The sequence below is a fragment of the Chelonoidis abingdonii genome, chromosome 2 (assembly GCF_003597395.2).
Source record: "Chelonoidis abingdonii isolate Lonesome George chromosome 2, CheloAbing_2.0, whole genome shotgun sequence".
NCBI classification, from domain to species: domain Eukaryota; kingdom Metazoa; phylum Chordata; order Testudines; family Testudinidae; genus Chelonoidis; species Chelonoidis abingdonii.
Genome location: NC_133770.1, coordinates 5,255,938 through 5,268,244, shown reverse-complemented (window position 1 = coordinate 5,268,244; position 12,307 = coordinate 5,255,938).

Genomic DNA, 12,307 nt, shown 5'->3' with positions numbered 1-12,307 from the left:
AATTTTGTTTCACTGATTGGTCGCTCTTGGTCAAGGTTTGTTTGTTAACGCCTTTCCTAGTGAATAGAGACATTAACCCTTAGCTATCTGTTATGATGCCGATATGGAGAATCGCTAAATATCGGCTACTAAATGCAGAATACCTGGAGCAGGGGTGTGGCTGGTTAAATTGCTGCGTTGTAACTAGTAGGCATAAAATAAGATCAGACCAATGGTCCAGCCTAGCCAGTGTCAATTGTCTTACCTGCTATGTGGGCACAGGCGCAGTGCTCCTCAGAGGAGCATGACAGAACAGGCATCATCGATGTCAAATCCATCCCCTGTTGTCCCTCTCCCACTTCTGGCAGTCAGAGCTCATATAACTGACCCTAGTTCTTTTTTGAACTCTGTTATAGTGCTTGGCCTTCTGCAGTGCCGCGCATGCTAGGAGTTCACCAAATTTGACCTTGGCGTTGCTGTGAAGAATGCTGCCTTATGTGTGTGTTAACGCTGTGCCCTATTAATTTTCAATCAGGGTTTTGCCCCAAATGGGTTCTTGTGTTATGTTGAAGGGGGTTAAATAAACATGTCCTTATGCGCTTTCGCGCTTGGGGTTTTATATGACTTCAAAATCTATGGCCCCCTTTATATCTGGTTTTTTTTTTCGCAAACCTGAAAAAAGTCGCCAGCTTAATCTCGGTCTCCTACAACTTGCAACTTTGTTAGCAACGTGTGGCAAGATCAGAGAGGTGGGATGCAGTTTTTTAACTCCTCTGCTGGCAACAAAAATTAACACTGGTTTTCCCCGCTTCCAGGCAGAGGTCGTAGCCATATTTCTAGTCCCAGGAGGCAATGGAGAGGGGGTCCATGCAGACAGGACCAGCGTGTCCTGCGGCGGCGGCGGCAGCAGAGCAGCTAGGGGTTCTATTCCGCCCGTTCCTTTCTGCCTCTCTGTGTGGGCTGAAGTCACACTGTAGGGCAACGCCTAACGCTGACGAATGGAGAGGGAGATCAGGCTTTGCTAACGGGCAGGGCTGGCATATTACCGATGAGGTGAACTGAAAGCGGAAGGACCACAGCGGTGAGCGCGGCACAGCAAGTGGCGACAGGCAGAGGAAGGAGGAGTAATAGGAGCCTATATAGAAAACATGCAGGACAATCTGGTCACCCTAGGCACGCTGCTCAGCTGCCAGCCCTGTGGCGGGAAGACCATAGGAACCAGAGTGTAGAAATTGTGTGTCTGCTGCTGGTGCATCTGTAATCCTCTGCTGGCTTAGATGACAGAGATGGGGGGGGGCTGTGCTGGAGGAAGGAGGGCACAAGAAACAGAACAGGCAGGCAGGAAGACAAGGATGAGAGGGAAATAACAAAGCAGCAAGGAGCTGGCAGGGGAAGAGAGGAGGAGGACCTCTTCTGTACTTCGAGGGCACCCCCAGAGCCTGGAACTGATTCCAAGCACCAGCCTTCTCTGGAGCTTGCCTGTCTCCCTGCTGCTTATCCCTGAACCCAACCTGAGGAGAAACAGGCAGTCCAGCTGAAAGTAGTAGGAGCGCAGTTAGGCCCTTAAGACGCTGATATCCGTTCTTTCCAGGCCCTGCTACCAGCCCTGCTTATATTGTCGCTTTCAACTGAGTGTTGAGACCACTATAGCTGGCTTCGGAAACAGCAGTCAAAGAAGAAAATCGCCCATCTGGGCAGCAATTCAAAAGGAAAGAAAGCAAAGGAGTTTTCTATCAAGCAGGAACGAGCTCTCCTGAGATAAGACACAAATGTTCACAGTGGGCTTCTGGCCCCAGTGAGGATGTGAAAGTGGTGAGGAGATGTCTGATTCTTCCTTATTCAGAGTGCAGGTCACCTTGGCAGTTACTGCAGCATCCATATCTTCTCCATCTCAAATGGATGTAACCATGCACATTCCTGTATGAAAAGTGTAGATCAGAGAAGAGTGTGGTGAGGCGCAGAACGCTTGCGCTGAGTTTAGTTCCTTAAGTCCGAATGATCTAGGACTGTGGACGCCACTTGACTCATAGTGACATGGCCTTCTTTCAGGGCCCTAGCATCAAGTCCAGTCCACATGAGACAGCAAAGTATGGACCAGACTCCATTAAAGTTTGAATCTCATTCTAACATCTAACAGGCCAAGTCCCATCCCACAACTGGGCCCGCAAAGTGACCCAAGCCTGAGAGACTGACTTGTTACTGCATGGGGCCAAGCAAGTGAAAACTTCATGTCCCAAAGACAATGAAAAATAGAAAGTTTCCATCCAACACATTACTGACGGAAATTCCATGGTGACAAAGTGAGATGCATGGCTTATGTACTCAACGCAGAATGCTGCATATGTTTCATTGCCAGACTCTTCAGTCTAATGTTTCCACCAATGGGTTCTAACAGGAACAAAGGAAAAATCTGGCAGGCCATGAAAAGGCAGCAAATCACCAGAGAGCATTTTCAATAGGTGGGAAGAGCTTGAATGAGACTAAGGTTAAAGGCCCACCATAAGAATGATCAAGCATCAAGAGAAGATTTGCATCAATGTCTCTTTACTGGCAAAATGTTCTGAAAAGGCCATTGCCACACTGTGAGAACGCTTGCTACCCAAACCCCTAGGCATGCGTGGCACTTCAGATCAGCTGTATGTGCCAAACAATGGAAACATCCTTAAAATTGTGGAGCGATGGCTGAGTTGGATACTGTTATGCCAGGAGCATCAAGAAGAATCAACGCATCCCAAGAAATGTACACACATCCACCCCGTGAAAAATAATTCAAAATGAGATCAACACAGTTACTGCAACAAAGTCAGACAGAAAACTGTGGCAAATCTGAAGTCAGCAACCTAGTACTTCTGTTTATTCTGGCGCACACCTGACATCAGCCATACCGAACAAATGCTAGCATTTTGTAACAACAGAACCTAGTGAAAATGTCCTGCAATGTGAACTGTCAGAGCATTTCTAAAAATGTATTGACATTGATGTACTACAGGATGGTATGACAAGTGGCTTCTTATTTTCACTTCTAGCATGAACAGGGGCAGGTAGACCCAACCGTAACTCTTGCCGGTCCACTGCAAGGGAGCCCAGTTGTGGGGATGGACTGGCTGTTAGAAATGTTAGAATGAGATCAACGTGTTATAGGGAACAGAAGTCTGTCATGTAACTTGCTGCCATGTGAAACAGGGACTTGAGCTAGGGCCCCTGAAAGAGGCCATGTCACTCTGTAGCATCCGCAGAATCCACCCTCCTCACTACTAGCAACTGTGGGATGCCCTGAGTTCCTCTCACGCTGGTCACTGATCAGACTGCAAGAGCCAGTTTTTCCCAGCCTACAAAATTCAAGCTTTGGGAACTTTCCCATCCCCAACTGGGCAAGAATCGCAAGTAACATTTTCAATGAGCTGAATCCAAAAAGTTTAACCACAGTGCTTTGATTTTAACCAGTTCAGTGTAGCAGCCGTGTTAGTCATGTATCCACAAAAAGAACAGGAGTCACCTGTGGCACCTTAAGGACTAAACACACCGGTCTTAAATAGGGGTGGGGGTGTAACAAATTAGTTTAAATTTTGAAGGCAAAAAGTTGTCTCAATTCAGGAAAAAGATTTTATTTTGAAAGGTCAAAAATCTTTTCTTACACTTTGAAAAGCTTTGAATCAAGAATTCTTCAGCACCACCACCTTTTTGGTTTCAAACAAGTTTTTTGACCTGATTTTTGTTCTTTTAAAATGCCCAAACTCTCCCTTGCAGTGTTGTGGGAGAAGACAGCAGTGCAGAAGGGGTGTGGGAGTGGGAATTGAGAAGCAAGGCAGGTTCCCACTGCCCCTGTTCATGGGTCTCTACTGGGAACGGCAGACTCAGCAGTTCCTGGGGAGTGTGGAGTCAGCAGCCACCAACCCCAACAAGCCCTTGTTCCCTCTCCCCCACCCTCACACCAGCCTGGGGCCTGTACCTCAAGTGCCATAAAAAGTAAGCATTCTGACATGCACTTTTCCAACTCAGGATCAGGCTCATAATACCCTAAATGCAGGGTGAAAAAACTGAGGCCAGGACTCATCCAAAGCTACGCAGCCAGGGCAGAGCCAGGACTAGGAGCCAAGATCTGAGTCCCGGTCTACAAGCTCATCCACCAAGGCCACCTGACTGCCTCATTGCCCCAGTTCCCATCTCGAGTCCCCAGTAATGTAAACTGGTACTCTACTCTCCCATAGGTTGATGGCTGCTGCATTCAGCCAGGGTGGCTGTGGGCCCTCACACCCCCCGCCCGATCAGGCTGGCTGTGTTTTTTGAAGGCCTGAAAGTTTGTTCAGTTGCAAAACAGCTTTTTTCTGCAGCTCCGAGAGATGAAAGGTTGTGGGGTGGGTGGCTTTGCTGACCCACACTCCCAGAACTGCTGAGTCTGCCAATCCCAGTAGAGACCATGACAGGGGCAGTGGGAACCTGCTGCCTCTCATTCCCACTCCCACACCCCTGTCTGCACTGCGGTCTTCTCCACACACTGCAAGGGAAGTTGGCATTTAAAAGAACAAAAATAGGTCAAAACTCTTGAAAACAAAAGGGGTGGTGCTGAAGAATTTCTTGAATTCAAAGCTTTCAAAGTGTAAAAAGAAAAGATTTTGACTTTCAATAAAATCTTTTTCTGAATTGAGCAAACAAACTTTTTTTGCTTCAAAATTTAACTAATTATGGTACAACGACCCCACCGCCTATTTAGGGACCAGTGTGTTAGTCCCTTAAGGTGCCCACCAGGTAACTCCTGTCTTTTTGTGGATACAGACTAAACACGGCTGGCTACACTGAACACTGGTTAATCAAAGCACTGTGTTAACTTTTGGGATTTCAGCTCATGAAAATGTTACTTGCGATCTGCCCAGTTGGAGGATGGGAAAGTTTCGCAAGCTTGAATTTTTGTAAGGCCGGGAAAGACTGGCTCTGCAGCTGACAGTGACCAGCGTGAGAGGAACCCCTCAAGGGGCCCAAAACCCCCCACAAAAGTTTTTGGCCCCCCCCCCCTTAGTAGTGAGGAGGGTGGTTGCTGGATGCTAACAGAGTGACATGGCCTCTTTCAAGGGGCCCTACTCAAGTCCCGTCAACATGAGCAGCAAGTTAATGGACAGACTCTGGTTCCCTATGCAACACGTTGATATCTCATTCTAAACATCTAACAGCCAGTCCATCCCCACAACTGGGATCCCTTGCAGTAGGAACCCAGGCCCAGAAGTGGAGTTGGAGTCTACCTGCCCCTCATGACTAGAAAGTGAAACATAAGAAGCACATTTGTCATACCAGCTGCCTGTAGTAATCATCAATTCAATACATTTTAGAAAATGCTTCTGACAAGGTCACCCATTGCAGGGACATTTTCAAACTAGGTTCTGGTGTTACATATATGCAGCATTTGTTCGGTATGGCTGATTCAGGTGGCAGTCCAGAATAACAGAGTACTAGGTTGCTGACTTCAGATTTGCCACAGTTTTCTGTCTGACTTTGTTGCCAGAACTGTGTGATCTCAATTTGAATATTTCCACGGGGGTGTGTGGTGAATTTCTTGGATGGTGATTCTTCTTAGATGCTCTGCAATACAGTATCCAACTCAGGCCATCAGCTCGCACAATTTAAAAGATGTTTCCATTGTTTGGCCTACAGCTGATCCTAAGTGCCACGCAGTGCTAGGATTTTGGGTATCAAGCGTTCTCACAGTGGCAATGAGCTTCCAGAACATTTTGCCAAAGTAAAGAGACATTGATGGCAAATCTCTCTGAGTGATCATCTATGGTGGCCTTTAACCAGTCTCATCGCTCTCGCACCTATGAAATGCCTCTGGTTGATTTGCTGCCTTTTCAATGGCCTGCCAGATTTTTCCTTTGTTTCCTGTAGAACCCAGTGTGGCTGGATACATTAGAAACTGGAAGAGTTTTGCAATGAAAACAGTAGCAGCATTCCTGCGTTTTTGAAGTAATAAGCCATGGCAATCTCCACCTTGTCACCATTGGGGAATTTCCGTAAAGTAATAGTGTTGGATGGAAATTCAATTTTCATTGTTTTGGGAACATAAGTTTTTCACTTGCTGTGGCCCATGCAGTACAAGTGCAGTCTCTCAGGCTTGGGTCCTACGCAAGGGGCCCAGTTGTGGGGATAGGATCTGGCCGTTAGATGTTAGAAATGAGATTCAACGTTAAGGATAATGTCATTGAACTTGCTAGCTACTCATGTGGACATGAAGACTTGAGTCTTAGGGCCCTGAAAGAGGCCAATGTCACTATGTAAGCTCAAGTGGGTCCACAGTCCTAGATCATCTGGACTTAAAGAACTACTCAGCAGGCAGCTGTTTCTTGCGCCTCCAACAACACTCATTCCTCTGATCTAACACTTTCTACAGGAATGTTGCATGGTTACATCATTTGAGATGGAGATATGGATGCTGCAGTAACTGCCAGTGACCTGCACTCTGACTAAACTGGAAGATCAGAATCTCCTCACCACTACACATCCTGCACTGGGGCCAGAGCTCACTGTGAAACAATTTGTGTCTGTATCTCGGAGAGCTCGTTCTCTTAGATAGAAAAGCTTCCTTTGCTTTCTTTCCTTTCTGAATTTTGCTGCCCAGATGGGCATATTTCTTTTTGAACTGCTGTTCGTGCCGCTATAGTGGCTCTCAACACTCAGTTGAAAGGACAAAATAAGCAGGCTGGTAGCAGGGGCCTGAAAGAGGAAAGGTAATCAGAGTCTTAAGGGCCAATGGCTCCTACTACTTCAGCTGAACTGCCTGTTCTCCTCAAGGTGGGTTCAGGGAGAGCAGCAGGAAGACAGGAAGCTCCAGAGAAGCTGGTGTGAATCAGTCCAGGCTCTGGGGTGCTCGAGAGGTACAGAAGGGGCTCCTCCTTCCCTCAATGGGAGTCTTTCCCCCCTGCAGCTCCTGCTGCTTTGTTTTTATCCCTCTCACCTTGTCTCCGCCTGCCTGTTCTTCTCTTGTGCCTCTTCTCCAGCACAGCCCCTCCCCATCTCGTGCATCTAGAGCAGAGAGATTACAGATCACCAGCAGCAGACACAATTTTTTCTACACCTCTGGGTCCTAAAGTGTACTCCGCCACAGGCTGGCAGCTGAAGGCAGCTGCCTAAGGGTGACCAGATGTCCTGATTGCTTCTATATAGGCCTCTATTAACCCTACTCCCTCTGTCCTGTCGCACTTTGCTGTCCGTCACCCTGTGGCCGCTTCAGTTCACACTCCATGGTAATGCCAGCCCTGGTTAAGAGCTGATCTCCTCTCAATCTGTCCCAGCGTTAGGCGCTGGCCCTACAGTGTGACTATCCAGACGCCACACAAGAGAGGCAGAAGGACACGGGGGAAAGAACCCTAGCTGCTGCTGCTGCCCCGCGCCCAGGACAACGGTCCTGTCTGCTGACCCCTTCCATTGCCTCCTGGACTGAGAAATATGGCACGACGCTCCTGGAAGCGGAAAACCAGGTTAAATTTTGTTGCCAGACCAGGAGTTAACTGCACCCACCGTCTCGATCTTAGCCAACACGTGCTAACAAAGTTGCAAGTTAGGAGGAGAGATTAAAGACTGGGACTTTTCCAGGTTGGAAACAAACCAGATAAACGGGGCCATGATTGAAGTTGTCTATAAAACCCCAAGGAAAGTGCATAGAAGTGTTATTTTTCCCCCTTCACATAACACAAGAACCAATGGGGCACCTGATGTGAAATTAAATAAGGCAGCAGGTTTAACACACACATAAAGGCAGCACTTTTCACAGACCAGAGTCAACTGTTGAACTCCTTGCCAGGGGACACTGGGAGAATAGGCCAAGACTTAAACAGAGTTCAAAAGAAACTAGGGTCAGTTAATGGCTCTGAACTGCAGAAGTGGAGAAGTGAACAACAGGGGATGGATGACTCGATGATTGCCTGTTTCTGTTCATTCCTCTGGGCACACTGGCCTGCCACTAGCAGAAGACATGACAACGGCTGGTGGACCATTGGTCTGATCACTATTCTTATCTACTAGTTACAACAGCAGGCAATTTAACCAGCCACACCCGCTCCAGGTTTCTGCATTTAAGTAGCGATATTTAGGGATTCTCCAATAGTAGCATCATAACAGATAGCTAGGGTTAATGTCTCTTTCACCTGGAAAGGTAAACAAACAACACCTGGACCAGAAGACCAATCAGGAAACAAAATACTTTCCAAATCTCGGTGGAGGGAACCTTTGTTTGGTTTTGTGATTTGCTTGTTTCTCTGAGTCCTGAAAGGGACTAGACGTGCACCAGTTTCTTGCCAGTCTCCCTGCTACAGTCTTATATATTCAGAATAGTATATTCGAGTAAAGGCGGTTATAGTCTTTTGATTGTTTTATGTATTGCAACTGTGTATCTGGCTGGTAGAGTTTTAAAATGTTGTATTTGGGCTGAAAGTATTTAAATTGTATTCTGCTGGAGGAGGCTTTTTCTTCCATTTTCTATAAGCTAAAAGACCTGTAAATATTTCATCTTAATATTTACAGTGATTATTTTTTACTTTTTCCTGTCTTTTATTAAAAGCTTTTTCTTTTAAAATACCTAATTGATTTTTTTCCTCTGTTCAGGCTGAGGTATTGAGTCTGAACTACACCAGGAAGTGGTGGGAGCAAGGGAGAAGAGGAGGTGGGAAAGGGGGAAATCCCTTTGTTAGAATTCATGGAGCTTATCTTCTGCCTCTCCTAGTGTACCCAGGGCGGGAAAGATCTGGGAGGAATGAGGAGGGGAAAGGGAAATGGTTATTCCCCCTTGTTGTAAGGCCAAAGGAATTGGGTCTGGGGTCCCAGGGAAGGCTTTTGGGGGGACCGGTGCCCAACACTATATATTTTGGTGGTGGCGGCTTGTCAAATCTAAGCTGGTAATTAGTTTAGAGAATTCATGGTAGTACGCTCACTTTTTGGAACTCTAAGGTTCAGATTGGGGATAGAATACTATGACACAGCAGCAGACTCAGCCTTTTCAAGATCATGCCCCTCAACACGCTGTGATTCTCCCTTTAAAGTTAACTCCCCCCTCTCATGCTGCCTGTTGGTAGATGCTGTGGTGGCCCCCCATTGCGCTTTGGTATAGGACAAGTAGCCCTAAAGGTTTCTTCTAGCACCTGGAGAAACTTCTTGACTATTCCAAGTTCTGGTTGAAAATTGGGTCAGTTCAAAGGTGTAGCCCCACTGTGTCCCTAGTTGTCAGGGGAAGGGCCAGAAAGGTAGGCATACCTTACCCTTCCCTGTGCCCAGCACTTCCCAAACGCAAGGGCACCCCAGTCACAGCCAGCTGAGCTCCAGGGACCTCCACTAAGCAGTGGCAACGACTCCCAGAGCAGATACCACACTGCAGCAAGGCAAGACTCCCCGCCCTGAAGGAACTTGCAAGTGCAAATGCCTGAAGTCCAGAAGTGGACATTAGGATTGGGCCAGCTGGAGGGTTGAGCAAGGCAGGAAGTTCACTGAAGCAATTTACACTGGTCTTGAGCTACTAGCCGACAGGATAGACCTACCTGGAAGCAGTGCAGTCACATGGACCAGTCACAGCTCCTGCTCAAAGCCTTGTTACCTGGGCGCTGTACTCTGCCCAGAACTCTTACTCTGGGGTACCTCAGCCGTGTAGATGCAGCTCAGCTGAGAACCTCCAATGTCTGAAGCCATCCTCTTCTCATCCCCCTTCCCAAACAGGTGCTATGGTGGAGGCTAGTGCCGCTTTATCCATACACACCTCCCAGAAGCGAACGGGATAGCTCCAAACAGGGAAGGCTGAGGAGAACTGGGTATTTAGTCGCAGTAAGAGAAGAATGAGAGGGGGATCTGATTAGCTGCTTTCAACTACCTGAAAGGGGTTCCAAGGGATGGATCTAGATTGTTCTCAGTGGTACCCGATGACGAACAAGGAGCAAATGGTCTCAAGTTGCAGTGGGGGAGTCCATAGTGGATATTAGGAAAACACTATTTCACTAGGGGTGGTGAGCAATGGAATGGGTTACCTAGGGAGCTGGTGAATCTCTAGCCTTAGAGGTTTTTAAAGGCCCAGCTTGACAAAGCCCTGGCTGGGATGGATTTAGTTGGGATGGTCTGCTTGAGCAGGGGCTGCACTAGATACCTCCTGAGGTCCCTTCATCCCTGATGTTCTATGATCTATGACAGTGAATAACAGCCCCTTTCCATTCAACAGCATGGACAAAGTCATTTGCCCCTTTCAGAAAGGCAGCTCTGGCGCAAGGTGTTAAATAAGGCCTCCACAAGCCAAGTCTGCTCAACATGTGCCTATCAGTTAGTTAGGATGTATTCAGTCCAAGGTTTATAACTAGATGAGCTAATCAAATTAGTGTCCTATGACATTTCCAAGAGCAGGGGAAACAGGGAGAGGTTAGAGAAAAGCCACTGAAAAGACCAAATTTCACTGAGATCAGAAGTGTGATCCTGGGCCTAGAAGGCTCGAGGCTGCTTTCACAATCCCAGCCTAAGTGAATTAGGTTGTCAGCTTCCACTCACTATCACACAACTCCTCTAACATCCATAGAAGCTGGGACTTAGGCTTCCTGGTGCCGGGCTTCTGATATTTCTATTGCTAGTAAAATAATGAACAAATACATACTTTGGAAAGGCAGAAAAATAATAACTCCTAGCTCTTATCAGCAGAGCTCAAAGCACTTCAAAGACACCTCCTCCTTTATCCCCACTTCACAGATGGGGAAACCAAGGCACAGGGCAGTGAGTTGCCCCACGTCACCCAGCAGGTCAGCAGCAGAGCTAGGAACTGAAGCCAAGTCTCCTGACTCTCAGTCCAGGGCTCTGTTCACTGGCCCACAATTCACTGAACAGCTGGAGGGTAAGCAGCAGGCAGAATGGGTGGATAATGGCTACATGGTGCTTGCTTGGACACAATTAGAGTTAGTGGACAAGGGGAACGCTGGCAGGTAATACGAGGGCTTACTCAAACACTGCCACCAGTTCTGACAATCTTAATCCAGTGGCTTGGCAGAAACATTTAGACAGATCAAAAAAACTGGCTGACACTGAAAATTAATAGCTTGTGGCAAGTGGAAGAGAGACAGTGGCTAACCCTGGGTCCCACAGCTGTGTGATAAGACCCTTCTTTTAGATCTGCCATTACTGATTTAAAAGCAGAACAACGCAGGCTGTTAGACTTCAGAGTCAGAGTCAATACTATAACGAGAAGAGGTGCAGCTATTAGTGAGGACAGATTCATCAGGCCCTTGAATTACAAAGCAGGGGGCACAAAACAAAAATGAAATCCAGTGTGGAAAAAAAAAATGCCCAGCAGGGGAAATCATCAGAACCCTGCACAAAGGGAGGGAGTAGATCAGGGAAGCCATCACCCTGGATCGAGCTCTGCTCCAATACCAGGTAGCAGCACATTAGACTGGAGTTTGCAAACAGCTCCAGGAGGAGCCAGTGCAGAGTGGAGATAAAATCACTGTAGCACAGAGGTGACAAGGGGTACGTCTACACTACAGGATTATTCCGATTTTACATAAAACTGGTTTTGTAAAACAGATTGTATAAAGTCGAGTGCACACGACCACACAAAGCACAATAATTCGGTGGTGTGCATCCATGTACCGAGGCTGGTGTCTATTTCTGGAGTGTTGCACTGTGGGTAGCTATCCCATAGTTCCCGCAGTCTCCCCTGCCCATTGGAATTCTGGGTTGAGATCTCAATGCATGATGGTGCAAAAACAATGTCGCAGATGATTCTGGGTAAATGTCATCACTCAATCCTTCCTCCGTGAAAGCAACGGCAGACAATCATTTCATGCCCTTTTTCCCTGGATTGCCCTGGCAGATGCCCTAGGATGGCAACCATGGAGCCCATTTAGCCTTGTGTCGCTGTCACCGTATGTGTACTGGATGCTGCTGACAGAGGTGATACTGCAGCGCTACACAGCAGCATTCACCTTTGCAAGGTAGCAGAGAAGGTTACCATCCCTATTGTACTCTCTGCCATGCCATTGTAAATTGGCGATGAGGTGACGATTATCAGTCGTTCTGTACCGTCTGCTGCTATCATGGGTGCTCCTGGCTGGCCTTTGCTGAGGTCGGCCGGGGGCGCAAAGACAAAAATGGGAATCCATGTATCCAGAGGGTTGGGAAGGAGGGAAGCAACAGGTGGGGTTGTTGCAAGAGGGCATCCCCTAGTGAATGGCATGCAGCTCAATCATTTCTGCAGGAATTCTCCGGGGCTGTGACACAGAGCAGCTGTGCTCCTCTGGTTCTCTAGTACACTATGCCTCATATTCCTAGGCAGGACTGACCTATTTTTAGACAAAACATAAAGAAGGGAATACCTGGGAGTCAT